Source organism: Panthera tigris, chromosome A2, assembly GCF_018350195.1.
Source record: "Panthera tigris isolate Pti1 chromosome A2, P.tigris_Pti1_mat1.1, whole genome shotgun sequence".
NCBI classification, from domain to species: Eukaryota; Metazoa; Chordata; class Mammalia; order Carnivora; family Felidae; genus Panthera; species Panthera tigris.
This window is the reverse complement of record NC_056661.1, coordinates 25050343-25077943: the sequence shown is the minus strand read 5'-3', so window position 1 is coordinate 25077943 and position 27601 is coordinate 25050343. Positions and strand designations below refer to the sequence as shown.

The window sequence follows — 27601 nt, the reverse complement described above, 5'->3', positions numbered from 1 at the left end:
TGGAGGGAGGCAGACAGCCCCTTAGCTCTTGGCAGCTATGTCTTTCTCTCTCTCTACCTCCTCTTTTTCTCCTTAAAAAAATAAATGTATTCATTTAATTTTATTTTAATGCCCAAGAGATGCATAGATACATTTTTTCTTAGTTAAAAATAGGTGACACACCCTGCCTGGTTTCATTGCCAGCCTCCCCATCCCACACCTGCCTTTCCCAGAAGTAACTACTGTGACCTCCTTTTGTACATTTCCTTCCAGAACTTTTTCTAGGTGCTTATATATGTAGAAAAAGTCATTCTTTCCTTCCTTCCTTTTTTCTTTTCTTTCTAACTTTTCTTTCTTCCTTCCTTCCTTCCTTCCTTCCTTCCTTCCTTCCTTTCTGATATAGGTTGTCATGCTATGCATGTTGGTCTATTTTGTAACGTTTTTTAAAAATCCAATAATATGCCTTAAAATGTTTTCAAGACTGTGTATGAGAATCTACTTTGTTTTTTGTTTTTGGTTTTGGTTTTTTGAGAGAGTATGCACACATGCACAAGCAGGGGAAGGGCAGAGAGAAAAGGAGAGAGAGAACCCCAAGTGAGCTCCACGCTCACTACAGAGCCCAACACGGGGCTTGATCCCACCACTGTGACATCATGGCCTGAGCTGAAATCAAGAGTTGGATGCTCAACTGACTGAGCTACCCAGGTGCCCCTACCTTGTTTTTGTCTATCACAAAATGAATAGTGTATTCATGGTATAAGAATCCACTGTTTATTGAGCCATGTTCCCGTGAGCGGTGGGTAGGTGGGTCCCATTGTTTGCCCTTATATCAGTGTTGGGGGGCACTTTCTGGTGTGTGCTTCCTGCACAAATGCGTGGATAGTTCTCTTAGGAGGTTACCGAGGAGTGAAGTTGTCGTGCCATCCTGTGTGTACATTTAAGATCTTACTAAAGATTTCCAAGTCATTCTCTAAAGACCATTTGTCAATAGGGTGCCAGATTTCCTGTTTGCCTGCCCTCCCACTGCCCCTCAGATCTTCATGCTCCTTTGTTTTTGCTGGTATGTTGAGTGAACAATGGTATCTCTCCATAGTTGTCATTTCCTCTCCCTTCTCTGGGGAAGTTCATCTCCTTGGGTCTCTCTGTTACCTGGTTTCATCTCCCAATGGCAAATGGAGAGCCTGTACTCACAGGGGTCTAGTGACCTCTCCTGAGGCCCAGGACATCTGGGCAGCCCTGATCCTATCCAGAAGAGGGCACCACTTCATTTTCCCTTCTGAAAAGTATCTAAGCATGCTTCTCCAGGGGAGTGTATCAGGATTACCTGCTTCTCTTTTGACTCCTGGTTTTGAAGAGACTTTGGTTGGATTTTCCTACTTCAGGTGGCTCCTTCCACCGCCCACTGTCACCACCATCATCATTGGCAACCATCTGAGTTTATGGTATGTGTCAGGCTTTGTGTGGATCACTGGGCTGACATAGCTCATTTAATTCTCACATGGCCCCGTAAGATAGGAAGTTGTGTTATTACCTTCATTGTGGCCACTAGGCAACATTAAGACAAAAATTCATTCAAAACCAACCCAAACCACAAAAACTACCTTGCCACGGAGCCCCAGCTCCTAGCATTGCCCTCACTTGCAATGGCAAACAGACCCATGTTAACTTCTCCTCGAGGACGTAGCTGTGGGGCCATCAGGCCCATGTTTGCAGTTGCCTTGGTTGCTACTTTGCATCCATGGTCTTCCTGGAGGGGAGGTGGGAGCTGAGGGTTTGGTTTTGGGTTTTGTCTCCAGCTGGTATGTGAACACAGGCTCCTTCAGATCACTAACTAGCCCCTTTGCTCTGGGATATCGTTGGGGTGGCGGCCTCACCTGAGTTTGTCCAAAATGCTTCTCTGGAAAGGGGTTTTCTAGGGTTAGAAAACAGAATTCAACCAAGTAAATTTGAAGATCGAATTGGCTTTTATTATGTGATTCATGAACTGGGCAGTATCTCACATACCAAGTAGAAAGGAGCTTGGACGAGGTGTACAGAATGGAAAGTTTTTATAGGAAGGAAGGTGGGGCAAGGAATTATTAGCAAAAGAAAGATTGTTTCAGGCCAAGACACCTTTTTAGGGTCAGGGAGGGAACAGCAGGGTTTTAACCTTGCAGATAACCTGACTAATGCTGCTTAGAAAATTTTCAGGTTGACTTGTAAAAAGGTCACATTCCTGGGATAGGTTGAAACTCTAATGAAGTCTTGGTTTGCTGGTGTGGGGGGAAATGACTTCAATTTGGGCTTGTTATTATTATTATTATTAAGTTTATTTATTTATTTATTTAAGTCCTCTCTATCCCCAACATGGGGCTTGAACTCATGATCCAGAGATCAAGAGTTGCACACTCCTCTGACTGAGCCAGCCAGGCACCTGGGCTTGTTTTTTGTTTTTTTGTTTTAACAGCAGGTTGAGCATATTTATCATGGGGGTAAATCTGCTTTATTAGGATAAATACACCCACTGAGCTATGGAGGGAGATGTGCCACTCACCCCCACAGACCTGATCAGTCACCCTACTCTAAAATTGTAATCTTAGGGGCGCCTGGGTGGCTCAGTCGGTTAAGCATCCAACTTCGGCTCAGGTCATGATCTTGCAGTTTGTGAATTGGAGCCCCTTATCGGGCTCTGTGCTGACAGCTCAGAGCCTGGAGCCTGCTTTGTGTTCTGTGTTTCCCTCTTTTCTTCTGCTCCTCCCCTGTTCACACACACACACACACACACACACACTCTCTCTCTCTCTCTCTCTCTCTCTCAAAAATAAACATTAAAAACATTAAAAACTAAATACGTAAACAAAATTGTAACTTTAGATCTCATTCTAAAAGCAGGCAGTATGCAATTCCAGAGGGCTTCCTGAGGCCCTCCTCCCATTATGTTTCAGAGACAAGCAAATTTAGACCTGGAAGATCCTCGGCTCCTTATTACCGTTTCTTGCTTCTTCATCAACAGTTTTAAGCCATCAGGCCTAGGGTGATGATGTTATTGTTCAAGTTCACACAGACAAGCCTCTGTCTCAGGTCTTAGGGTCTGGCTCTGGCTCTGGCTCTTTGTACATCACAGCTACCTCTCATGTCATTATTAGAACACTGATCACACTTGTTCCAAAAATTGAGCTTATTAGCAGATAATGCCTTGAAGGAAACTTGCCCATTGATCATTCGATTATTCGTTCAGTGGGCATTTAGTGAATACTACCTGTGTACCTGAGACAAAAAGATGGGTAAGATGAGTTGTTAGAGAATTCAGAGTTGGGGGGGGGGGGGTGGCGGGCAGGAGGTAGTCACACACATGATAAGCAATGGTTAAGTAGAAAAGTGGTTCTTCATTGGTCAGTGGGGATAATAATAGTGTCTCCTGCACTGGTTTGTTGGGGCATGTCCTGAGTTAATTATAGTAAAGCACCTAACATATAGTAAGCACCCAATAAAGGTGACTCATTTCATTTTTGTTGTTTATTTTTTTTAAATTTCTTTCTAATGTTTATTGTTCTGAGAGAGAGAGAGAGAGAGAGAGAGAGAGAGCACGTGAGCGCACGGGGGAGGGGCAGAGAAAGAGGGAGACACAGAATCTGAAGCAGGTCCCAGGCTCTGAGCTGTCAGCTCAGAACCCAACGTGGGCTTGAACTCACCAACCATGAGATTATGACTGGAGCCAAAGTCAGATGCTGCACTGACTGAGCCACCCAGGCGCCGCTTTGTTGTTTATTTTTATTCCTATATAGGGTGAGGAACCTAGGAAGATTTTTTTATCAGGAGATTGATAGGGTCAGACTTGTGTTTTAGAAATAATAATCAGTCGACACTATTTCTCATCCTAAATGTGTTCATTTTTTTAGTGTCTGCCTTACCTATTGGACTGTGAATTCCATAGGGCCAAATCTCCCCTATCATTTACCCAGTGTGTGGCACACAGTAGGTTCCCACTAGTATTTCTGGACTGATGAGTTATGGGGTGGAATAGTGACAAGGGGTAGACCCTGGGTCCCTGAGGTGAGGTGCTGTGACAAAGGCGGCCGGAGAGAAGGACCTCAGCTCACCTGGGGCCACCCCCACTTTTCCGAGGACAGTGGCTCCAGGCCCTGCCTACAGACCACACTTCCTTGTGCGGGGACACAGTTTTTGCTCCTGAGCTTTGTGGCCATTCTGTCTTTTTCGTCTAGTGACTTTTTTGAGGAGACCTCATCTCACAGCCTTTATTGACTGAGCAACCGTGAGTCACTATGTCTAGCTCTAGCTGCTAACTCACTAGAACACAGGATTCTAGAAGATTAAGCCCCTGGGGAGTTCAGTTTTCTGCTGCCATCAGTGACTGTGCCTCAGTTTCCTCAGCTGTGCAGCAGTGGAGTTAGGCAGGTGGAATTTCTGATGTTCAAAGAGGAAAATTTTGAGGGGAGAAGTCCTTACTCTTCTTGTAAATCCATCCTATAAATGGACCTGTGGGGAAATGGGTGGGTGGATAGCACTTAACCCATGCTGGAGAAATGGAGAGGTTTAAGTTCATTCATTTGCTCATTCATCCATTCACTCATTAATTCATTTATTCAGTCAGTCAACGTCCCTTTGGGATGTTGCTGTATGGGAAAATGCTCAGATAAGGAATTATTAAGGCCTTTCACTTTCAGATTAGACAAATGCATGTCTCTTTATGAAAATAAAGATCCTCTCTGGCTCACTCCTTTATTTTAGTGTCTTAGGCACCTCCTTTGTGCCAGCTCTGCTAGACTTTACTCTTCTGGAAGGCTGGCCTCATCTGGTGCAGGGACACCCACACCTGGCTCAGGGTCCAGTGCACAGGGAGCGGCTTCAGTTGACTGAACTGGATAGAAAACAGTAGTTTTTAGATGGCGATTAGTAATTTTTAGACATGAAGGGCTGAATCCAACACTGAGATTTGCCCCAGAGTGGTGTTCTGTTTCATGCTCAGAGTGACTGATTTGTTGCATGCTCAAGAGCCCTCACCTGTAGACAGCTTAGTGCTGCTGCCTGTTGTTAGTTGTTCTCTTGATCCCTTATCAGCGTGCATCTTGTCCTTAGGCTGGAGCTGTTTCGGTGGCTGATTTTTATTAGTTCTTTGTCCACTGCCCACAGGGCTGTGTGGGGCCCTGCTCTACTTCCTCTAGAAATTCAGCTGCTGACCTTGAGAAGCTGGAAACCCAGCAAAAGGGAGGGTATAATTTCTCCTGACCTGAGGTTCTAGCCTTATCTCTTGGACTCAGAAGCCCGGTAACCTTGGGCAAGGTGCTTTACCTCCCCAAGTTGTCTTCTTAGAGGTCCCCTCAGTTACCTATAGTCTCCTCATTAGAATATTATTTCTTCCAAGCATCAGCAGGCTTTGCAGGGAACAATGGGGCTTGCTGCCAAACTTTATTTGGGTATTGCTGACTTAAGCTCAGATAAATGTGGCCTTTCTCGCAGGACCCAACAGAGCTAGTGTGCATGGAGGGGCCTCTCAGGAGAGGGTAGAGTGTGTAGCCTTCCTCATCTGCTGTTGCATAGGTCACACTGGGGATGTGCTGGGTTGGGAAATCTTGAAGTTTCCTCCCAGAGCTTCAGCGATGTGCATAGGACAGAAAGGCAAAGTAACCAAGAACACAGATGTTGGATTTTGAATGGTATAGCACTTTTTTTTTTTCCATTAGGAACTTTAGTTTTTGGTTTTTTTTAATGTTTAGTTTTCGAGAGAGAGAGAGAGGGTGTGTGTGCACAGGCTGGGGGTGGGGGAGGGGCAGAGAGAGGGAACAGAGGATCTGAAGCAGACTCTAAGCTGACAGCAGAGAGCCCGATGCAGGGCTCGAACCCATGAACCAAACGGCGAGATCATGACATGAACCAAGTCAGGCACTGAACCGACTGAGCCACCCAGCCTCCCCTCCGTTAGGAACTTTATAATAGTATAGTAGGCAAAAGGTAGAACAAATCTTCCAACCCCTATTATAAGCCTCCTGGCGAGTGAGTTGAGGGTAAGCAGGAGGCTCAGGCATCTTCAAAAAGGTTTTCATTCAAGCAGAAACTCTCCCTCCCATGCAAAGAGCCCTAGATGCAAGTTAAAAAAATGTTGTGCAAGCACTGCTCTCTTCCTGGCTCTGTGACCTTGGGGGTGTCTCTTTGCTTTTCAGATTCTTCTCTGGCTTAAAAGAAAGAGGTTGGTTGGTGGGTTTCCTTTCAAGCCTAAAATTTTCAGCATGTTGTTTAAAACAACTATCAGCCCCATGGGGTCCCTGGGTGGCTCAGTTGGTTAAGCATCCAACTTCAGCTCAGGTCATGATCTCACGGTCCCTGAGTTCTAGCCCTGCTTCGGGCTCTGTGCTATCAGTTCAGAGCCTGGAGCCTGCTTCAGATTTTGCATCTCTCTTTCTCTCTGCCCCTCCCCTGCTCACGCTCTGTCTCTCTATATCAAAAAATGAATAAACATTAAAAAAATTAAAAAAAAAATAAAACAACTATAAGCCCCATGAGGGCAGATGGGGTCTGTGTGTCTTCTTCTCACTGACTTCTCCGGGCAGTGCCTGGGATGTAAACATTTGTTGAATAAATGTGAAAGCAGAATAGGCCCCTTATTCCATTCATTGGCATAATCCCACAGACAGCTTACTTGGTTATTGCTAAAGTAATTTAGTGAGTGCATGTGATATTATTTGAGACACATGAAGACCCCTTGAGGGAGACGATGTTATTTGATAGATGAGGAACTGAGATTTTGAGAAGTCAGGGGCTGGACTGTGGTCCTCTAGCAAGGGACGGAAGAGCCAAGACAAGACTCAGGTTCCTGAACCTTAAGTTCTGTGTTGTTGCTTTCCTGTGACTATCCCTAACGTATGTTGATTTCTCAAAGAAACCAGCCAGCGATTATTTGAGTATCTTTCATGTGCTCAGCACTCCATCAGGCATTCTGGGGGGATATAGTCAGATGTGGACCTTGCTTACAGTAAAGAAGGAGAGATAAATAATAGAACACAAAAAGGGCATGAAGAAGGGCCTAGCAAGATCTAACATATAGTGAGTACTTGGAAAATCTCTAAAAACACTCAAACTGGAGGGCATTTGAATGGGCAAAGCACTCCGTGGTGTTCCAAGAAATGCAATTCATGGAACACAGCAGGTAGGAAAAGAGAGTCTTTGAGAGTTTTGGTCTGTGGCCCCCACTCATCTGGCAGAGGAAGCTGAACCAGCCCCCACTCTGTGGAAGGATGGATCTTGGGTGAAAAGCAGCACCCGTCCTGATGCTGAGCCTTTGCTGGGTGGAGACCACGTGCAGCAATCTCCCTTCTGGGGAATCCATAGAAAATTCCTTCCAGGCAAGAGCCTGGCACTTTCCCTGGAGGTGAATCAACCTTTTCAACAACAAGGGTGGTGAATTGGGTTTGGAGAGCTGGGGAGGCCACGGATGGTGGTGTGTAGGCTTAATGGAAATTATCAAGAATTATCAAGATACATTTATGAGGTGCTGGTTTTGTTTGGGAGTTCTGCTAGGGTGTGGATAGGGAGAGTCTTGAGGCTTGTGTTCCGTAGGTGGGAGGAGAGCATGGGAACTCGGGGTAAGGCTTCCCCAAAGATTACTGCTGGGACTGTAGCCGAATGTGGCTTTGTCCCACCTGTGTGTGGTGTTGTGTGTGCCGTGTGTAGCCCGAGCAGCAGCCAGTGTCTTCCTCAAGGATGGGTATTGATGGAGGCTCAATGCCAGGCACTGTGCTGGACTCAGGGATATACCTCTGGCTAGGACAGGCAGGAGCCGGATAACATCTAACAGGGTCCCTTCCCTGGAGTGTTTTTTTTTTAATCTTTTAAATGTTTATTTATTTTTGAGAGAGAGAGAGAGAGAGAGAGCGAGCAGGGGAGGGGCAGAGAGAGGGAGACCCAGAGTCCGAAGCGGGCTTCAGGCTCTGAGCTGTCAGCACAGAGCCGGACATGGGACTCAAACTCAGACTGTGAGATCACGACTAAGTTGGTTGCTTAACCGATTGAGCCACCCAGGTGCCCCCACCCCCGGGGTGTTTTGTAGTTTAGTTTAGGTGTTATAAGGGCTGGGAACTAAACAGGAAGCAGAAACAGGAGTACAAGAAGGAATGTGTTTTAGAAAAATCACTTTTCTTGTTTTGTTTTGTTTTGTTTTCTGTATGTAGGAAAGCTATTGGTTAATAATTTATTTTATTAATGTTGACTAATATTGTAAAATTGTCCTATTGGTTCTAATATTTTTTTAGATATTATTATTATTATTATTATTATTATTATTATTATTTTGTGTGTGAGTGGAGGGATTTTTCCAGGCACATAATCACATCTTCTGCAAGTTAATTGTATTTTGCTTCTTCTTCCTTCCCAATTGGTAAAGCTTTGTTTGTTTGTTCATTGGTCTAATTAGATTGGCAAATGCTTTCTGCATAATGTTAAACAATGACTATATTTCACGTCATTTTTTTACCTTATACTGACATCAGTGGGAGTGCTGGCTCTCAGTTTGAGCTGTATATTTCTTGAGAAAGTTCCTCTCTGTTCCTATTTTGTTAAGAGATTTTGTTAAAGAGTCAGGAATAAATGTTGAAATTTAACAAGATTGACATCTAAAAAGACATATGTGTTTTTCCTTTTGGACCTGTTAATGAGGTAAATTGTACTGATATATTTCCTAATATTGATCCATCCTTGCATTCCCGGAGTGAGCCACATCTGGTTGTGCTCTGTCTCTCTTTTATTTAAAAAAAAATTTTTTTTTAACATTTATTTATTTTTGAGACAGAGAGAGACAGAGCATGAACGGGGGAGGAGCAGAGAGAGAGGGAGACACAGAATCGGAAGCAGGCTCCAGGCTCTGAGCCATCAGGCCAGAGCCTGACGTGGGGCTCGAACTCACGGACCGTGAGATCGTGACCTGAGCTGAAGTCGGACGCTTAACCGACTGAGCCACCCAGGCGCCCCTCTGTCTCTCTTTTAATTAAAAAAGTATGTCAAAGGGCACCTGGGTGGTTCAGTTGGTTAAGTGTCTGACTCTTGGTTTCAGCTCAGGTTATGATCGCACAGTTTGTGGGATCGAGTTCCATGTGGGACTTTGCACCAACAGTATGGCAGCCTGTTTGGGATTCTCCTTTTCCCTTTCTCTCTGCCCCACCCCCCTCAAAATATATAAACAAACTTTAAAAAAAGTATTTTGAGCTACTTGCCATAATTTGCATTATTGCCCCTTGGAGATGCAGTGGTTTCTCCCGTGGTTTAGAGTAACACCAACAGAATAGCTTTACTTCAGTTTGAGACATCAGAAACTAGAGTCATGAACAAATCATTAGTTCATTAGGCCAGTATGCCATTACTGAATGTTAATATGTGCACTGCTGGATGGATGGCCTTCAGTGTCCCTTATAACTAGGAGTTCTTGTGATTGTATGCAGTGGTTCCATTCAGTCAGGATTTGTTATTGTTGCAAGTGACAGAAACAAAATTCAGTCTGGATTAAGGGAATATGGGGTTCCTATGAATGGGTGGCCCAACAGTAGGTAGCTTCAGGCATGGCCGGATCCAGGGGCTCAGAGTTATTAGGTTTTGGTTTCACTCTTTACTTCCCTTGGCTCCACTTTCTTCTGTATTGGCTTCATTCCCCGGAAGGTTCCTTCACAGGATACCTCCCAGAAGCTACAGGCTGATATTGTCCCACAGCTGTGGAGAGTTTATCATTCCCACTTGTTCCAATAGGACTTCCCAAGTAGACTCATATTTGTTCCACTTGGGACACATGCTATCTCTGGAACTCAAGGGTGGGGGGATAAGATCAGCCTCACCTGGACCCATGGACTGAGAGGGGGAAAAGGTGGTTCCCCCAATGGGAAAGCCAAGTGCAGTTACCCACAGACAGGCAATCAGAGGCACAGTGGCAGAAACCCCCAATGTTTGTGCCATCGGGGCCAGTGATCCCCTTTCTTTTGTGGTCTTTGCTGTCCTTTTTCACAGGTAGGAGGGATGGCTACAAGGGGCTGTGATTCCTTACCCAACCCTAGGACCCAGCAAGTCAGTGACAGAGCCAGGATTCTAAGTCCCTACCTGAAATTCTAGGCCTTACTTGTTCTACTGAATTACACATAGAAACAGGAGTAGAGTTAAAAGTGTTAGCTGGGCACTTTGAGATTTGATTGTTAAATGAAGGATTTCCCTGGGCCTGCTCTCACCCCCGGCCCACTCACTGAACATAATAATTCATCTTGGTGATTTTCGTCCCCTCTCTATGACGAACTTAGAAGGTAGACAATTTTAAAGGGGTGTCTTTGATGGGATGTTAAGTATTTTATGTGGAGTGTGTATAGTAACAAAGTTTTAATTTGGCAGAATCTTGCCTGGTCTGATTTGTCATCTCTTCAAATATTTTTTTTTGTTGTTGTTTTTTAAGCTTTATTTTATGTACGGTGTGTATCAAATTAAAGGCAAAGCTCAGTGAGTTTCTACCTGTGTTCCTACCCCTCAGATCAAGGGTCAATACTTGTTCAAACACTCTTTACTAGCTTCTTCCCAGACGCCCTGCTTTGCCCCAGTCCCTGCCTCCTCCCAGAAGACCTGTCCCTTCTTCACCACTGTCTGGTCTCAGGCTGTGCCTAAAAACTCTCTCCTGGCTATACTGGCCTGCATTCAAGGACAGAGTTAGGAACCGAACCTGGTCCTGAGGAGTTGTGTCGGGAGAGAAGAGGGAAGTTACTGTCCATGGAGGACAAACACAGAGCCCCCCCATGCTCTACATGGTCGTGAATGCACATTGTCCAGTTAGAGTATTAGAAGGCTCCCTTGCTCTCTTGCTCCTCCTTCTCAGACAAGGAAACCGAGGCCTCAAGAGAGGTGGGATTTGCCAAAGGTCATGGGCTGCTGCAGGTTCAAGGCCAGATGGTCCACGGCTATAGTCCAGCCATCCACTGTGGTCTCACCCTCATTTCATGATACTCTTGATTTTTTTTTTTCCTGGAAAATCTTGAAACTCTGTGAAAGATGATATATATAGTAGAAAGAATGTACATGCTGGTAACAGGCATTCTTGGGTTCAAATCCCTGCTCTGTTTTATGACCTTGGGTAAGGCTGTTAATCTTCCTGAACCTCAGTGTCTTTATCTATAGATGAGATCGTATTAATACCAACCTTGTAGGGTGGTCATGAGGTTTAAATGAGATGACAGGTATCACATACTCATCACATTGTTTGGCACATGTGATTTTTATATTTGAAAAGTCAGTTTATAGCATCTCTTGGGGGGAGGGTGAGAAGTGACCTAAAAGTAAGCTGAAAAATCACAACCCCCCCCCCCAAATAAGAACACGTTAGCATGACTATAATTTTACAGTTCTGAATCGGTTTAGTAATAATGATAGCATGGTATTTAAGAACACAGGCTCTGGAGATGGACTGCCTTAGTTCAAATCCTGATTGTTGTGTGGTGTAACCTTGGGTATATTACTTAACCTCTCTGGGCTACAGTTTCCTTGAATGTAAAGTGAGGCTAATAATAGGACCTACCTTATAGGGTAGCTCTGAGGACTAAATGAGATAACGAGTAAAATACACTTCCTTAGCCTAGTACCTCAGTTGGTGTGTAATAAATGTGACTTATTATAACTGCCAATAAATTGATATCCACACTTCGCTTTGGTCTTTAAAACCCTTGCTGGAAGTTTGCCTTGGTTTCCAGTTTGCACTTTCTTTGTGCTGGTGTGTCACTGAAAGCTCTTTACTCACGTTTGAGTCAGTGATGGGCTTCAGGAAGAGAAGAGTGACCGTTTGGGCAGCAGCATCCTCTAGAAGTTACAGGAGGAGGTCGGCTCTTAGAGAAGAGTGAATGGACCACTCTCCTGGGTTGAGCGTTTTGTCTGTTGGGGACAATGTGTGGCTTTCACAGGCGACTCATACTTGGGCAGCAGTGACCACTCCATGGGAAAAGTGGAATGGAGTTCAACCCCACATGTGCTGGGAGGGTGTCTGGGTTGGGAGCTGGTGGTGCTGGGGAGGGCTCATTTCTCTGAGGACCAGGGAGTCAACTCAGCTAGCAGTGGGTCAGGCTGAGCAACCGAAAGGATGTGAGAAAATAAAAGGTGCTAGTTTGGCGGGCTCAGCCTTTTTTATTTTGAAAAACGCTCCTTTCAGCTCTGAATTGGCCCCTTGAGCTGTAAGGAACAGTGCCAGTTAACCCACATTTAATTGGAAACTGGGTTAGGGGACATTCTCTCCCCCCCCAGAGCATGTCCTGTGTGTTGGACCCCTTCCAGTGGCTGGTACAGTAACGGCCATTGACACGGCCCTGGCTGTCTGGATGCTGGAATCAGCTGGGTGAATATACATCCCTCTCCTTCCACATCCGCCAACTCTCTCCTAATTGCATTTGCCAGAGCTGCAGAGAATGTAGACTTTCCCTTTGATTTTCCTAAAGATCAATCTCCTTTGTTTTTCTTTGTCTATCTCTGCTGTTTGGGAAACACCTCGACGCATCCTCATTGCTAGGTTTTAATTTTCCTCTTCAGTGGAAGCTTTTCCTCTCCTGGGTGAAATTATGCAGATTTTCTTTCGTCTGGTCAGCCCCCACCCCCTCTAGTGTGTGTGTGTGTGTGTGTGTGTGTGTGTGTGTGTGTGTGTGTGAGAAAGCTTCCCTCTCTCCCTCCTCCTGGGCCTCACAGTGCCTTGTTTTGGGGGGCTGGGACCTAGTAGACAGTGATACAGTGACTCCCTTGTCTGCTGGGTTCCCACCAGCTGATGCAAGGTCATTTTCATACTCCTGACACCTGCTTATCAAAACCGCCAGCTGCCGTCCACAAAGATGCCCCCTCCCCCACACTGGGGAAAGACAAGATAAGAATAGACCAGGAAGGGACCAAGAGCCAGAGAATGAAGGACAGTATCCACCTACAGTTAAGGCGAGGATGGACATTTGATTGGACAGCTGGGCTCTGTAGGCTCTGGATTGATATAAATGCCCCACCATAATGGTTTGAATTGGAAGAAGTTTTTTAAATAAACAAGATATTTGTGCACACTTATGTGATTTTATCCCTTTTTTTCTTGTTCTCGAGATCAACTTGACTTTTTAGAAAGCAGTTTTACAGCATCTGTCTGCCTCTTATCATTTGAAAATGCTATTATGATTACAGAAGCTCTGTATCATGAAATACATAAATTGGCTGGTAGGATTTCAATGGAGGTAACGAATGGCTAAGAGACAGTATGTGTGAACCAGTGTGTTCTTCTCTTCCTTTTATGGGTGTGGTGCCATCAGGGGTCCTCCATCTAGATGGTCTGCTCTGAGCTTTCTGGTGGATCCTGAGGACCGGCCCAGGTGGGCCCCCTTCCCTGTGGTCTCTGGAGCTGTATAGTGATGGGTAGCTGCCTTGGTCTGTGAGAGCTGGCTATCTGGGGATTGGAAATCAAAAGAGCTCACCATGCCTAAAGCTCCTTGGGGGTTGGTGGACAAGACCTTTCTAACCACCAAACACACTATGGTCTTAAAAATGGACTAAGGGTGGTAAAATGTCTGGGGCTTTGGGTAGGGGTGGGTCCACATTTGAGGAGTCTGAAACATAGAATCTGGGGGCCTCTTCAAGAAAAAGAATTTAAAAATATCCTTTTCCAAATTTTATAAAAACACAAGACCATATGGGTATCATTCTAAGGAGGGGCTTCAGCTTCATTAGCTTCCTGCTATATCCAGTTTGGGCTGTGTGGCAAAACAAGCAGCGACACGTTGTGAGGAGAAATTGAAGTGAAGAAGTAAAAGGTCCATCTTAGGGCAGGTTAGAAAAGGGGTATAGTGCTTCCATGTGCCTACTCGCAGCTATTCAACTCTACAGGTGTAGCAAAAAGCAGGGTCCATCATTTACGAACGTATGTGGCTGTGTTTCAACAAAACTTTATTTACATAAACAGGCAGGCCATAGTTTGTCAACTTCTGGTCTAGATAATTAATAATTTAAGACTGTTTGGTAGATTTTTTGCTAAAAAGTAATAAGTTAAAAAGACCAATTTTATAAATTTTTGCTTTTATAAGGTTAATTTTTGTTATATTATTAACTATTAATTTGTGTTGATTGTAAAAACTTTGAGAAGTTTAGAAAAATATAAAAAGGAAGTAAAATAATCACGTGTAATTCTACCACTCACCACTAAATACTGTTAATCAGTGAATATTGCAGGAAATTTCTTTCTTGCATTCATAAGCATATGCATACACACTGATTATTTTAATTAAAATTATACTGTTTATCAGCTTGGTTTCTGGTTTTTTTCTAGAATATGGAGGTCCAGGTGGTGATGGAAGTGGTATAATTTTGGAAGAGAGTGCTGTTGTGGTTAAGATCACCCACAAAGAGGGCCTCATTCTTGGCCAGGCACAGGTTAAGTGCTCAATAGATGTTTGACATTATTGTTGTCGTTGTTATTGTTATTATTATGGTTGTTATTATTATGGTTGTGGTTGTGTTGTTGTAGGAATTGTAGCAGTTCTGGGTTGTGAGGCAGGTCATGGAGCTGTTGCTCTGTGACCATCATCAATCCCATCTATCCTGGCATAGCTTGATGGGAGCAGTGATGTCCCAAGCCCATTGAGTTCCCTTAGAACACACTGTCACAAGGGACATTGTGTCACAAGGGACAACACACTCCACAAGGGAGTCGCATCCTCAGTGGGTCCATGCAGGACCCAGGGGCAATCTGTGCTCACCAGCCACTCTGAGACATCACCCCCCTCCACCTAGCCAGACCCCACTTCTTTCCACCCCATCTCCTTTAGCCTCAGTGCCAATCAGAGGCTTTTGCAAACCTTGAGTGGTGACAATGACAGAGCAAGACCTATGACTGACAAAGCACTTGCCAAAACCAGGTCTCATTGAGACCAGCAGAGCCCTCTCAGGATCATTCCATTGTACAGGTGAGGAAACCAAAGTCCAAGGTCACACAAGGTAAATTCACGATGGTGTTGGGAGACGTTTCATTTTGAGGTCAAACCCTCACTGCCCACTTTGCTTTGGTTTAGATCTAGATTTCTCAGCCTTGACATGACTATCTTTGTGGGCAGGACAGTAATTCTTTGTTGTGGGGGCTGGTCTGTGCATTGTAGGGTGTTTAGTGGCATTTTTAGCCTGTACCCCCTAGATGCCACCAATACACCTTCCCCCAACTTGTGACATCCAAAAATGTCTCCACACACTGCTGAATGTTGCCTGGGGGCAACAGAGGAGGCACTATTGCCTGCGGGTGGGTGGGGTTGAGAGCGCCTCAGTATCAGATGTGAACTGCTGTCGTTAGTGTGTCCAGATGGGGGGTCTTCAGGGAGTTCCCTTTCAGGGCGGGAAAAGTGAGCTTCTTGTTTGAGAGCTTGTGCTCAGAACCAGTATGTCCATGTAAGTTATAGATGGTTTAACTACCTCCTGATGCCTAAAGGCCATTTGTTCAGCTGTGCTTCTATTTCTTCATTAGGCCGCATGCCTCCCTGCTTTATTAAATAGGGCACACTGACCCCAGTTTTGCTTTTCCTCCTCGACTTTCTGTGTTGCCAGCTTGCAAGTTTATGATGGCACCTGCTTGTAGTGATGTGCCCCGTGACCAGGGACGGGAACAGAAACCTTGTCCCTGGTGCTAAATCCTGCTTTGAAATTTCCTTTTGGTCACCTTCCTGGAGATCCAGCGTCACCTGTTAGTACCCTCCTCTTTTGCTCCAATTTTGCTGCCTCTAATCTTTTCTTCCTGAGTTTAGTGGAGTTTGTGTAAATTAAGAGTAGTGAGTGAGGGCCCAAACATCTCTTCCTTGGAATTAAGGTCTATTTTGTAAAATAACCCATATCTGTTCTTTAAGAGAACCCTTCCCTTAGTCCTTTTCACAAACGCTGGGGTCCTTTGCTCCTAACGGATTGTTGTGGTTCTTGGGAGTCAGGGCTCTGAGGGAACAGACACTTTACTATGAGTGGGGCCAAAGGCAAATGGGGTACTTTGCACACCTAAAGCTGGGAAGTAAGGTATAGGTTGCAAATGGCCAAAATTAATCTTAAAAATTCTCCAAACCACGCATAAAGAATAGCATGCATGGTTTTTTTTTTAACATTTATTTATTTTTGAGACAGAGAGAGAGAGAGAGAGAGAGAGAGAGAGAGCATGAACAGGGGAGGGTCAGAGAAAGAGGGAGACACAGAATCTGAAACAGGCTCCAGGCCCTGAGCTGTCAGCACAGAGCCCGACGCGGGGCTCGAACCCACGGACCGTGAGATCATGACCTGAGCCGAAGTCGGACGCTTAACTGACTGAGCCACCCAGGCGCCCCAGCATGCATGGTTTTGTGTGTATAGTCCTGCACAGTGACCTGTGTATTTCAAAATCAATGTACATAGTTATTACAGAGCAAGGAGGGCACATGCAGATAAATTCCACTGTGGTTTCCTTAATGTTTATTTATTTTGAGATAAAGAGAGAGAGAGAAAATGTGAGCAGGGGAGTGGCAGAGAGAGAGGGAGAGAGAGAATCCCAAGCAGGCTCTGCACTGTCAGCGCAGAGCCCAATACAGCGTTTGACCCCATGAACTGTGAGATCATGACCTGAGTCAAAATCCAAAATCAAGAGTTGGACGCTTAACAGACTGAGTTACCCAGGAGCCCTTCCGCTGTGATTTTTAATGTAAGACAGTATGGAAAGGAGCATGTGTCACTGAATCCTGAACACGAGGGCCCTGTGCTGTGATGCCTGCACATTGGATGAGGCAGTAGAGAGCCCTGTGAGCAGAAGCTGGGCTCAGGAGGCAGCTGCCTGGGATCTGGTCTCCATGCTACCACGTGCTGCCTGGAGACCTTATTCCAGTTTGTAGCCTCTGCGGGCCTCAGTTTCCTCTCCTCTAAAGTAGGAATGATGATCATAACAACACCAACACCTGGCACAGAGTCAGAGCTCACTAAGTTTTAGCTGGTATGCTGCTGCTATTGTCACTGGCACTGTCATTACGTTGTCATTGTTACCAATGAGACGAGACTGGTTTGAGAACAGTTTCCATTCCTGCACCTCTTGGCTCAGGTGTTGCCTTTGAAGAGATGTGGCACAAAGGCCCATCCCCACTACCTGCCCTGCATCATGGGGACACGCCTGCGCTGGCTGAGACTCTTCTCCGTGCACTCGCTTACTCCCTTCTTGCTGCAACGTGGCTTGCTTGTTGTTTCGTCTCCTCCAGCGACTTGGCAGGCTCACAGGCAGCCCTGCACATGCTGGCCTGTCCAGAAGGATGACAAAATGCAGATGTGGTTCTGACCTCCTCAGAAACCCGCCTGCCTCTGACCTCACTGTCCCGGCTCCCAAACGTGTCCCTGGCTGAGGGGCTGAGGGACCTGGATGAGGGGTAGGGGTTTGGTCGAGACTGTCCACAAAGGTCAGAGGGTCTGGGACGGACTTTTAATATTTTTTTTAACGTTTATTTATTTTTGAGACACAGAGAGACAGAGCATGAATGGGGGAGGGTCAGAGAGAGGGAGACACAGAATCTGAAACAGGCTCCAGGCCTTGAGCTGTCAGCACAGAGCCTGACACAGGGCTTGAACTCACAGACCGCGAGATCATGACCTGAGCCGAAGTCGGACGCTTAACTGACTGAGCCACCCAGGTGCCCCTGGGGCGGACTTAAACCAATTCTGGGTCCCAGGATGATCATGTCAGAATTGCTGGCAGGCTGGGGCACAGGCCTCCAGCTTTGTGGATTTCCACGTAACAGATTATCTGCACTGATTATTTGTGAAATATTTTGACTTCAGAATTTATTCATGAGTATTCCAGCTGAAATGAAAAGTGAAAAAGTTAAGCAATATGTTAATGGGAAAGAAAATAAGCCAGACTTATGACAGCAGTCCCAAACTTCACAGGATGGCCAGTGATGACAGTGAAAGCAGCAGTGTGGGTGGTTTGTTCCCAGTCTGGGGCACTTTTTCCTCCTTCCAGTTCTTGCCTCCTACTGGGAATGTGGGCCCACTGTGACCAGATCTGCTGATTTCCCAAGAGAATCCAGAAATCGGGATCTTAATGTAAAATCTCCAAATTCTCATGAAAGTACTCCAGACTTTGAAATGTTTGCAACTGATTGGTAAAAAAAAAAAAAAAAAAAACAAAAACAAAAACAAAACAACCACTTTAAACCACATCTCTGGGCTGGAATTGAAAAGCCACCAGCTTGCAAGGGAGTTGAGAAATGCTGTACTTGTGCCTTTGGGGTTTGCAGATGAGGAAACTGAGGTCCAGAGAGAAGTGGCTTATCTATGACTCCAAAGCTGGATTTGAATCCAGGTCTCTGGGGCTCCTATCACAGGCCTTCTCCCCGCAACTCAGTTTTACCCAGTGTGTTTCTTTTTGGCTTCCAGGAGGGCCGTTGGATGGAGTTTTATTGCAGGTGTCAGGGTCATCCAAACTCTGCTGTGGAGGCAGGAGAAAGGGGCCCCAGGAAGCATGAACCTGGTCTCCATTCTCAGTTGACTCCGAGATGCTTGCACGTATCCGGAAGAGGCTGTTCTTGGCAGGGCCACCTCCTCAGATTCATCATACTGAAAAGTGCATGGATTTAATTTTGCTGAAGTTTGATCTGTTCTAGGAAAGTACATCCAGTGTGGTTCAACAGAACTTTCTGCCCAAGAATCTATACAGTTGAAAATATTTTGGAAATCTTAGCTTGCACAAAGCAGGCTAGGATAATCCCCATGATGTCAGGCCAAGTCAGCCTTGTCCTTTGGCTAGGAAAGACCAGGCTGCCCCTGGACTGTGACCTCAAACCTCAGCTGCCCAGAAGAGCAGCCCTGCTGGGATAAGGTGATGAGAAATTTGCATTTGTTAGCTGGTTGGTGTGGCCAAATGACTATCTGACCAAGGGGCTCAGAACTGAACGTTTCCTGTTATGCAGGAGGCCAGGGGGAGGGGGACACATTGCCAGAGACTCATGTACTCGTGTTCTGTTCAGTCGGCTCGTAAAAAGGAGAGGAGTTTTATTTTTGCAAGTTACTGCAGCGTGAACCCCAAACACCACAGCCAGTCTCTTGAAGAAAATTGATCAGGATCCAGGAGCAGCTGTCAGGGCCCGGGAGGGTGACTCATGAGCAGCAACGTTCCTGGAACACACCCGTCCCTGGCCAGCGAGGAAGAGGCTAAGTGAGGAGGTAAACGTGGAGGGCTGGGTGGGCGCTGCTGGCCTGGCCTCTGATTTCAAAAACAATGTGTGTTACAGTCAAAGCATCCATCCCCTGTGACCAACCAGGCTGTTTTAAAAATAGAGGAGTTTCTGTAGGCAGTGCTGGCTGCCTGTTTTCATCTGGAAGACCAAGTGGTCACTTCCCAAGCCCAACCTTGGAATAAACAAAACTGGTTCTAACTCAGGCTCAGCAGGAGGCATGTGCAGTGGCAGCTATTTTGTGGCCGCTGTTCCTTTGGGGCTATTAGAAGGGTTTCTGAAACCAGTGTGATCTGTGACTCTCAACAGCAGGAACAACTGGTTTTTCAGGCTATTGAGAAAGAAAGTCTGTGATTTATGTGGCTGAAGTATGGCGTAATTGACCCCCCACCTCCAATCTCTAAAGTTCCAGAACAAACAGAATTCATGTGAATCAACAGTTTATTTATTAACTTTTTATAGATGAATAACATACATGAGAAGAGGTTGTAAATAACCATACCACCGTCTGGGTTTTCACACACAGAACACAACTTTGTGTTGAGATCAGGAAACACAGCATGACCGATTCCCCAGAATCCTTTCCTGTGGTTCTGGCCATGGGGTGGGGGAGGGGTGGACCATTATCCTGGCTTATGACTTTGTGTCAACGGAATCACCAGGATTTGGGTCAGTGGTTTTGAACTTAGAGTGTCCTAAGCAGGGTGGTGCCATGAAGCTAAGGGAAAACTCAGCCAGGGAGGATTATTCTCTGAATGTCAGAAGGAAGATTCTCGTGGTGGTGTTCATGGTATGGGGTAGATGTTGGCTGGTGCTGAGATGCGTTTGTGGGCATCTCCTTGAGAGCAAGGGAGCATGAGAAATCGTGACCACATTTGGGGGCTGTCCAGGGCAGATAGTACACTGATTTTGTGATTGAGTTGGCGATGTTGTGTGCCACCGATATATGACCGTTTTCTTAAAGGCATGATTGTTCAGGAAGTATTAAAGGCTGAGAGCTGCCTGGTGGGGGTGGAGTGGCATCCTGAATTGGAGCCAGAGAGAAACGCCATGTGTCATTACTGATAGAAATCTGATCGTCCCCGGATGCCGCCTGTCAGCATGTGGGCTCCTGGGAGCTGTTTTCTGATGGCCTGGATGGTGCCTGTTGACAATGGGGACTGGAGGATGCAAGTCTGCCTAATGAGTTCCTTGTCTCTTGGCTGAAGGTGTGGGGTTTCTTTGTGGGAAGCCATTAGCCACTTTGATGGTGTGTTTAAAAACAAGTGAAATCTGTCTTGTCTGTGTGGCGCTTCACACTGGTCCTTGACACCAACAGCTGGGAGTTCCCCCGGCAGGTGTGGACATAGCTGGGCTTCTCAGTGATTTGCTCTCACGTTACTTGACTGTGTGCCTGGGGTGGTTTCTATATATACACTTGCTTTGTGTGGCTCAAGGCAGCAAGGAAAGTGGTGGATTTTATTAAAAGTGGTACCTATTTATTCGGGATTCATTCAGCATTTATTAAGTGCCAGCTGTGCACCTGGTGCTAGGGATGACCTTATTTACAGTTATTGGGGTCCTTGGCCTTTATCGACATACAGTGCTACAGGTAAGCTAATTATTGATTGTCTATCAAGGCTATATGTTGTGCATTTGTCTCTCCTGGTGTGTGTTGTGATGTCCTAACCAGAAATTTATCCCAAACGAGATGATACATGTAAAGCATTTTGCACACTAGAAAATGTTTGGCAAGTAAGTCCAAGAGGTTATTTTTATTCCACAGTCTTCTGTTTATGTGCCAAGTTACGCTATGAGAAGCAGGCCTTGTGCTGGGCACAGTACTAACATTATTCTCTGCCTTTTACATATTAGGGAGCGGAGCCTTGTGGAGTGATGCCCTCATTCCTTTAAGGATTTGCAGCTCCAAATCTTTACACTTAGCTGCTAGACATGGATGAATAAGGTCTGTAGACAGAGCTGATGGGACAGGAGGGACAGACTCTCCAGCTATTGGAATGTTGCATTGATTAGGGGGCTTTCCTGTGACTCTGATTCATGCTGAGGCTTTTCTGTTGTACAATAAACACAGTTCTCATTGGGAATGCTCCTTCTGCCCTTGTCATCTCATTTGACTGTTATGAAGGTGGGGACAGGTAGCACTCAGGTGGCACTCAGGTGGCACTCAGGTGGCAGGTACTTTCACTGTTTAAGGTGGTGTTTGCTTCCCTGGACCCTCATTCTTCTCTGCTGCTTCCTCTCTGTGGTCATGACTCAATTTCCTCATCTGTCAAATGGAGTTGATATTACTACCCACGATGTAGGATTGTTACAGTAATCAAGATGAAGTGCTTAATAGATACGCACTGTCATTGCTCTTTAGTTACTCCTGCATTTTCCCATCTCCCGAGTTCCGAAGACACTCAGCAGAAGTGGACTCTCTTTTCCCCAACATTATAGCTTAAAATTTTGGCTTTCTATGGTCTGCATTTTAGGAAGGGCTGGACTCCTTTGTGGATTTTAAGAAGACATCTTATAAAGATGGTGACCCCTTCCTTCTTTGCACCCCCATTTATCTCAGGGATTGCGTGGATCCCACTATTACCTTAGGTGCATGGTGAACCCACAGGTGCTTGGACTGGGTCGGGGAGGATGTTGTGGAGAGTTGGTGCATGCAGGAGGCAGTTACTTGAAAGGGGATCTGTGGATCGGAGATGATGCTGCCTCTCACATGAGAGTAGTTGGTGTATGTGCTTGACCTTGGCCAGAGAAAGAGGAAATGTCAGGCATCAGCCGTCTGACAGCACCAGGAGCCCAACTGAAGGGAGTGGAAGGAAGACCCTGTGGTAGATCCAGACAAGCAACTGGAGGGTTCCAGGAAGGAAGCTTGGAGGGTGTTGCCTTTCCCTTGCCAAGTTTTCATCTCTTACGAATGTGGAAACATTATCAGGGTGGATCCATGAGAAAATGAGTCCTCTGACAAGTCCGTTAGTAAGCAGCTCCAGACTGTCATTATCTCCCTGGGTTTTGTAACCAGTTGTAGATGACAAGGACATTTTTCTGGGATGGTCAGGGGCCCGCAGATGTGAACCAAACACTTGCCCCCAGTTCCCATAGCACTTTGGTCAGGGTCAGGGTTCTGTGACTCTTATTCCATCTAGTCTTAAGAGCAGGTGGTGGCTTGTCTGTCTCCCTCTGTGGATGGATGAACTTCTTGAGGGGAAGGACTAGCTAGGGGTGTATGTGTGTGTGTGTGCATGTGTGGGTCAGAGTCATCAGCTGTGTTTGTTTCCCGTGTCTGCTATAACACATGACTGCAGACTTAGTGGTTTCAAACAACACACATTTATTGTTTTACAGTTCTAGAGGTCCAAAGTCTAAAATCAGCCTCAATGGGCTAACGTCAAGGTTTCAGTAAGACTGGCTCCTTCTGGAGGCTCTGGGGGAGAATCTGTTTCTTTGCCTTTTCTAGTTTCTAGAGGCTTCCTACTTTCCTTGGATTATAGTCCCTTCCCTGTGTCTCTACCCTCAGATCTCCTACTTCTGTTACGACCCTCCAGTCTCCCTGACCCTCCAGTCTCCCTCTTAGGGGCCCCCGGTGATTATGTCAGGCCCACCTGGATAGTCCAAGCTAATCTCCCTGCCTCAAGGATCCTTAACTTCATCACATCTGCAAAGTTCCTTTTGCCATGCAAGGTAACACATTCACAGGTTCTGGGAATTAGGATATGAGCATCTTTTGGGGGCCATTTTTTTAGCCTCCCGCACAGACACATTCCCTGTAATGCTAGACTCACAAGCCTCAGCTCTACACTCACCACCTTTGTGATGTTGGCAAGCTAGTTAGCATTTCTCACATCTTCTCATCTGATAATAGTATTTCTCCTTCTGAGACTTTGAATGATAGACGTGAAGGCTTAGAAGAGTGTGTGGCACATAGTAAGTACATTTTGAGTATTTGCAGTTATCACTGTTAGTCTCTTATTCTTAGTTAGCACTCAGAAAGTGTTTGGATACATGTTCCATTTTCCAGTTTGGCTGTTCTGACTATTGACGCTTAAGACCGAAAAGTCTTGTCATTATATTCAACTAAATATATACATTATATTAAAAAAATATATATATATATTTTCATTTAAGAATCTCACTTTGAGTTTTAAGACACAAGATAAGTCTAGAAGACTAATGCATCTTTTGTGAGGAAATAATTTTCTATTCCTTTGTAGAATGATACATAAGTAATGCTGAGGGTAGGAAGAGGTTAACGTAGCACCTAAATAATCCAATTGGCTACAGTTCAAGTCTTTTTTCACTTTGCTATTCCCTTGGTGGGGCTTTTGTCCTTATGTTCCCACCATGACTGCTCATCTCCTGCCCTCATGCCCATGTTCCAGCAGGGGAGGACGGAGAAGGATGGGCCAGCACTAAAGCAGGGAAGCGAAGGCTTTCGGGAATCCTCAGTGGATTTCTGTCTACATCTTTGACCAGAACTGAGGCATGTGTCCCTCCATAGCTGCAGGGAGGTCTCGGAAGGTGAGAATGTTTAACTGCAACATGTTGGATTCTGTTAGTAAGGACAAAAGGATGCATCAGCCATCTGTCGTGATTCCCTAGAGAAACTCTGGCCGGTGCAGTTCCCCAAGGAGATCTAAACAAAAATGGCTGTGTGTTTATTACAACATAGTTTGTAATGGCAACAAAGTGTGAACACCCTAGATATCCATCAGTGGGAAAATGCACAAATACACTGCTCTTATATCCATCCAATTAAGTATATAAAGCAGTTATGACCTGCATGTGTCAACATGGATGAATCTCAAACATATAAAATATCAAACAGAAAATTGCAGAAGGTAAAGTAGAACATAGTATGATTCCACTTCTATAAAGTTTACACGCAGAAACACTCTTGCTTACAGTTACCTAGTAAGGAAAAAATACTGATCAGGAGTGATCAGCATCATATTCAAAAGGGAGAAAGTAGGGAGGGATGTTTCCAGGGAGGCATGTACAGTGAGCATCAGTTGTTACCTGTGATCAGGGAAAGGTCCAGGTTTTGTGGGGCCTGCTGCATATATAATTGTGTGTGACGGGGTCCCCTTTAAGAGACCCCCTTTGACTTTACTGTAAATCTGCCTCAAACTGGCCTTTGCAGGAGTGTATGTGATATACCGAGAAGTCATTCCTAAAGTTATATGGGAAGCTCTGTGTAGATGGGTAATAATAGCATTCACAACCACAAGAGCTAACCTTTTTCAAACCCTTACCATAGACCAGGCACTGGGCTAAACATTTGGCAGGGATTTTTCACTGACACCTCACAACCAGTTTATGATACAGATGCCACTTATTAATCTCCTTTTGTGGCCAAGAAAGCAAAGACTCAGAGCAGTGAAGTCATTTGCCCAAGGCCACACAGCTAGTGCGTGGCAGAGTTGGGGTTCAAGCTCATGGAGCAGAACAGGACTTGTTCACTATGGATTAAATATACCACACGTAGTGATCTCTTCCTTGTTGTTTACGTGTATGTTGTTTCCTTCAATAAAGACTTGTTCTTTTTAATTAAGTGGAGGAAAAGCAGTATGATCTGAAAATATTCCTTCCTATTGCATGGAGGTTATTTTTGGAATTAGTGTGTTATTTAGTAGTATTTCTCAAAGTAATTGATTTGATGAGTAGGCAAGTATGATTTGTGATAAGTTAAATGTCTTTGGTTAAAAGACTTGATTAGGGGCACCTGGGTGGCTCAGTCAGTTAAGCGTCCGACTCTTGATTTTGGCTCAGGTCACGATCTCATGGTTAGTGAGTTTGAGGTTTGAGCCCCGTGTCATTGTATTCTACACTGATAGGGCAGAGCCTGTTTGAGATCCTCTCTCTCTCAAAATAAATGAACTTTTTTTTTTTTTTTAAAGAGCGGTTCTCTTTAAAAGAAAAAGGACTTTGATTTTAAAAAAGCTCTTCGAAATCTTTGTACTTAATGTTGGCTGAGCTAATGCAAAGCACTAGTTGTAGAAAATCAAGAAGTGAGTCCTAAGGATTTCCTAATAATAAAGCTCGATGAGAATCCCTCCCCCCCCCCCCATATGGATGTACATCAAGTATCATGAGGCCCCTGACCAACGTGCGTAACTGTATCCATGGGTCTGTTTCATGGTGTCTGCTAAGGATAGGACTCTGTTCTTGTGGGCATAAACACATGGACATAACTTCCTCTGGATCCTCAAATGGTCACTTCCCACAATGAAGAGAAAAAGATGAAGGCAAGTTGTGTTTGAATCGGCCGTTCCTTGAAACAGTGTGAGTTAAAAGCCAAACCAAGAAAATCCACAGGCGTGGCTGCCCAGCTTTCTGCTGATATTCAGGAAAGACAACTTGAGGAAAGCCTGTAAGATCTCTGGGCCTCAGGGTGTGGCCTGAGGGCTTGGCTGTGGCTCCTCCAGTGGACAGCTAAGGCCACGAAGGAGCTTATGGCCCCACAGAGCCCTGGATGCGGTCTCTTCTCCAGGGAGCCCGCAGCAAGGAAAGCAGAGAAGTGAACCAGGGTCCAGCCAGTGTTGCTTTTGGCTGCAGGGAGGGAAAGAAAAAAAGCCAGGATGACAGGGAGAGAAGGAGCTAAGCCACCTTCCTGGTCACATTTAATGGGTATTAATGTTTGTAAATATTTGTAAATATTGAGTAGTACTGTTACCAAGTAACAGCCTTACCACATGATTGAATGGAGGGCCTCTTGTTTGATTTTACTGGTTTGGGTTTTTTTTTTTTTTTTTTTTTTTTGTGCAGAGAATGTTTGGCCCCTTTTCTTTTGTGTGGTTCTATGGGTTGAATAAAGGGGAGGTTGTTTTTCAATTGTCTGTGTGCAGGAAGCCTTGGCTGACTGCAAAAATTTGGCACTGGAAATAGAGCAGCATTTTGTGATGTTACTGATTTGGCATTTGCATAAATAACTCAAGAGCCCTAAAAACCACACTCTACACCATACATTGTAGACTCAGGACATCGAAGGTAATTAAGTCTTGCCCTCCTCATTTTGCAAATGAGGAAACAGAGGCCAGAAGAGCTTGCATGCACCATTGCTCACAACTGCATACAAGTTGTAAGGAGCATGACTTTTTGAAATGTTTTACAAGGTACAAGCATCCTCCAGGAATTCTAAGTTAGAGCATGGAGCCGCTGGAGTAGTGAAAACATAAAACCCTTTGGGTTTCCTTATAATTGCAAGAAGAGCGACAAGGCAGGGCAAGGCGGTGAGGGGTGCAGAGGGGACACTGGGATCATTTATCCCTTCTTCCCCATCTCTTGCTGGGGCTGCTCATTTTTCTACTGGGCTGTCCCTCTCTGTTGAGTAGGGCAAATGCGGATGTGGATGTGGAAAAAGCCCCTGCAAACAGCTCCTCTGAGTTCCTGTGACAACCTGCCCTGGGTAGGCTCTGTGCAGAGTCAGCCCTGTTTATGGAGAGGCTGCCAGACCCCACTCTTGCCCAGTCCTCCTTGCTCAGACAAGCCCGCTGCTAAGCTGTCGGGGGGCAGAATTTATTTTTGATGTCTCTTCCCACCCACCATGAGCTGCTCTTCCTCTTGATAGCGGCCCCTTCCAAGAAGCCAGTGCTCCCAGCCCCATCCCTGAGGCCAATTCTCTTCTGTTCCTTCTAGGGCAGAAATGACCAAACGTGGACCCTGCCCTGAAGGAACTCCCCACAGGGCATGTAGATGGACTGAACTGAGAGTTGGGGGGGCCGAAGGAGGAGTGGTGTTTCCTTAGGGAGGTCCTGGGTGTCAGGAAGCCTTCTCAGAAAGGGTGGCATGAGGCTGAGTCTCCAGAGGCTCAGCTGGTTAGAGAGAACCAAGCACTGCAGGCCTGGATGTTGTTGGTGTAGTTGGGGGGCATCCTTCTGTAGGGCTGCATGCATGATATAGGGGTTCTAGGGTCAGGATCCCAGGAAATAGGTCCAAGGGTAGGTCAGGTGGGGCGAATGTAGTGTTTAGTCTATTTAGCTATACTTTTTGTCTTGGATTTTATTTTCTAAGAGATAGAGAGCCTTTCAAAGATTTGAAATGGGATGCAGGGATGAAGAGGGAAAGACTGTATTTGAGATTTAACAGCTCCTTGGTGGTCACAGTGTGCAGGGGGAGCTAAGACAGGGGGATGGGTCAGGGAGGAAGGCTCTGAGCACAGTGGGTGTAGAAATGGTGGTGGCGGTCTCTGCCGACTCCCTGGGGTCAGGGTGGGTGTGGGGAAGGTGGTGATACCATTCATCAAGAGTCTCTTCCTTAACTGGGGAGCCGCAGTTCCTAGATACACAGAATGGGGGTTAGAAACAATGACAAATACAAAAGATGCTCCCACAGATCTGTTCCTAGAGGTACTGGTGCCCGTGGCCTCTCATTCAACACTCACCCAGTTCTTGCCCATTGCTAGGTCAGCTGATGAATTACTTCTAGTCATGTGTGGGAGTTAATGATTGGTAGGTATTAAT

General features: G+C 45.5%; 1 protein-coding gene across 5 annotated transcripts in view; it reads left to right on the top strand.

Annotated features, from left to right (window-relative positions):
- The window catches only part of ARHGEF3 (Rho guanine nucleotide exchange factor 3), a 304554-nt gene that overhangs the window by 37513 nt on the left and 239440 nt on the right, over positions 1 to 27601 (top strand). The gene's annotated exons all lie outside the window — the stretch shown is intronic.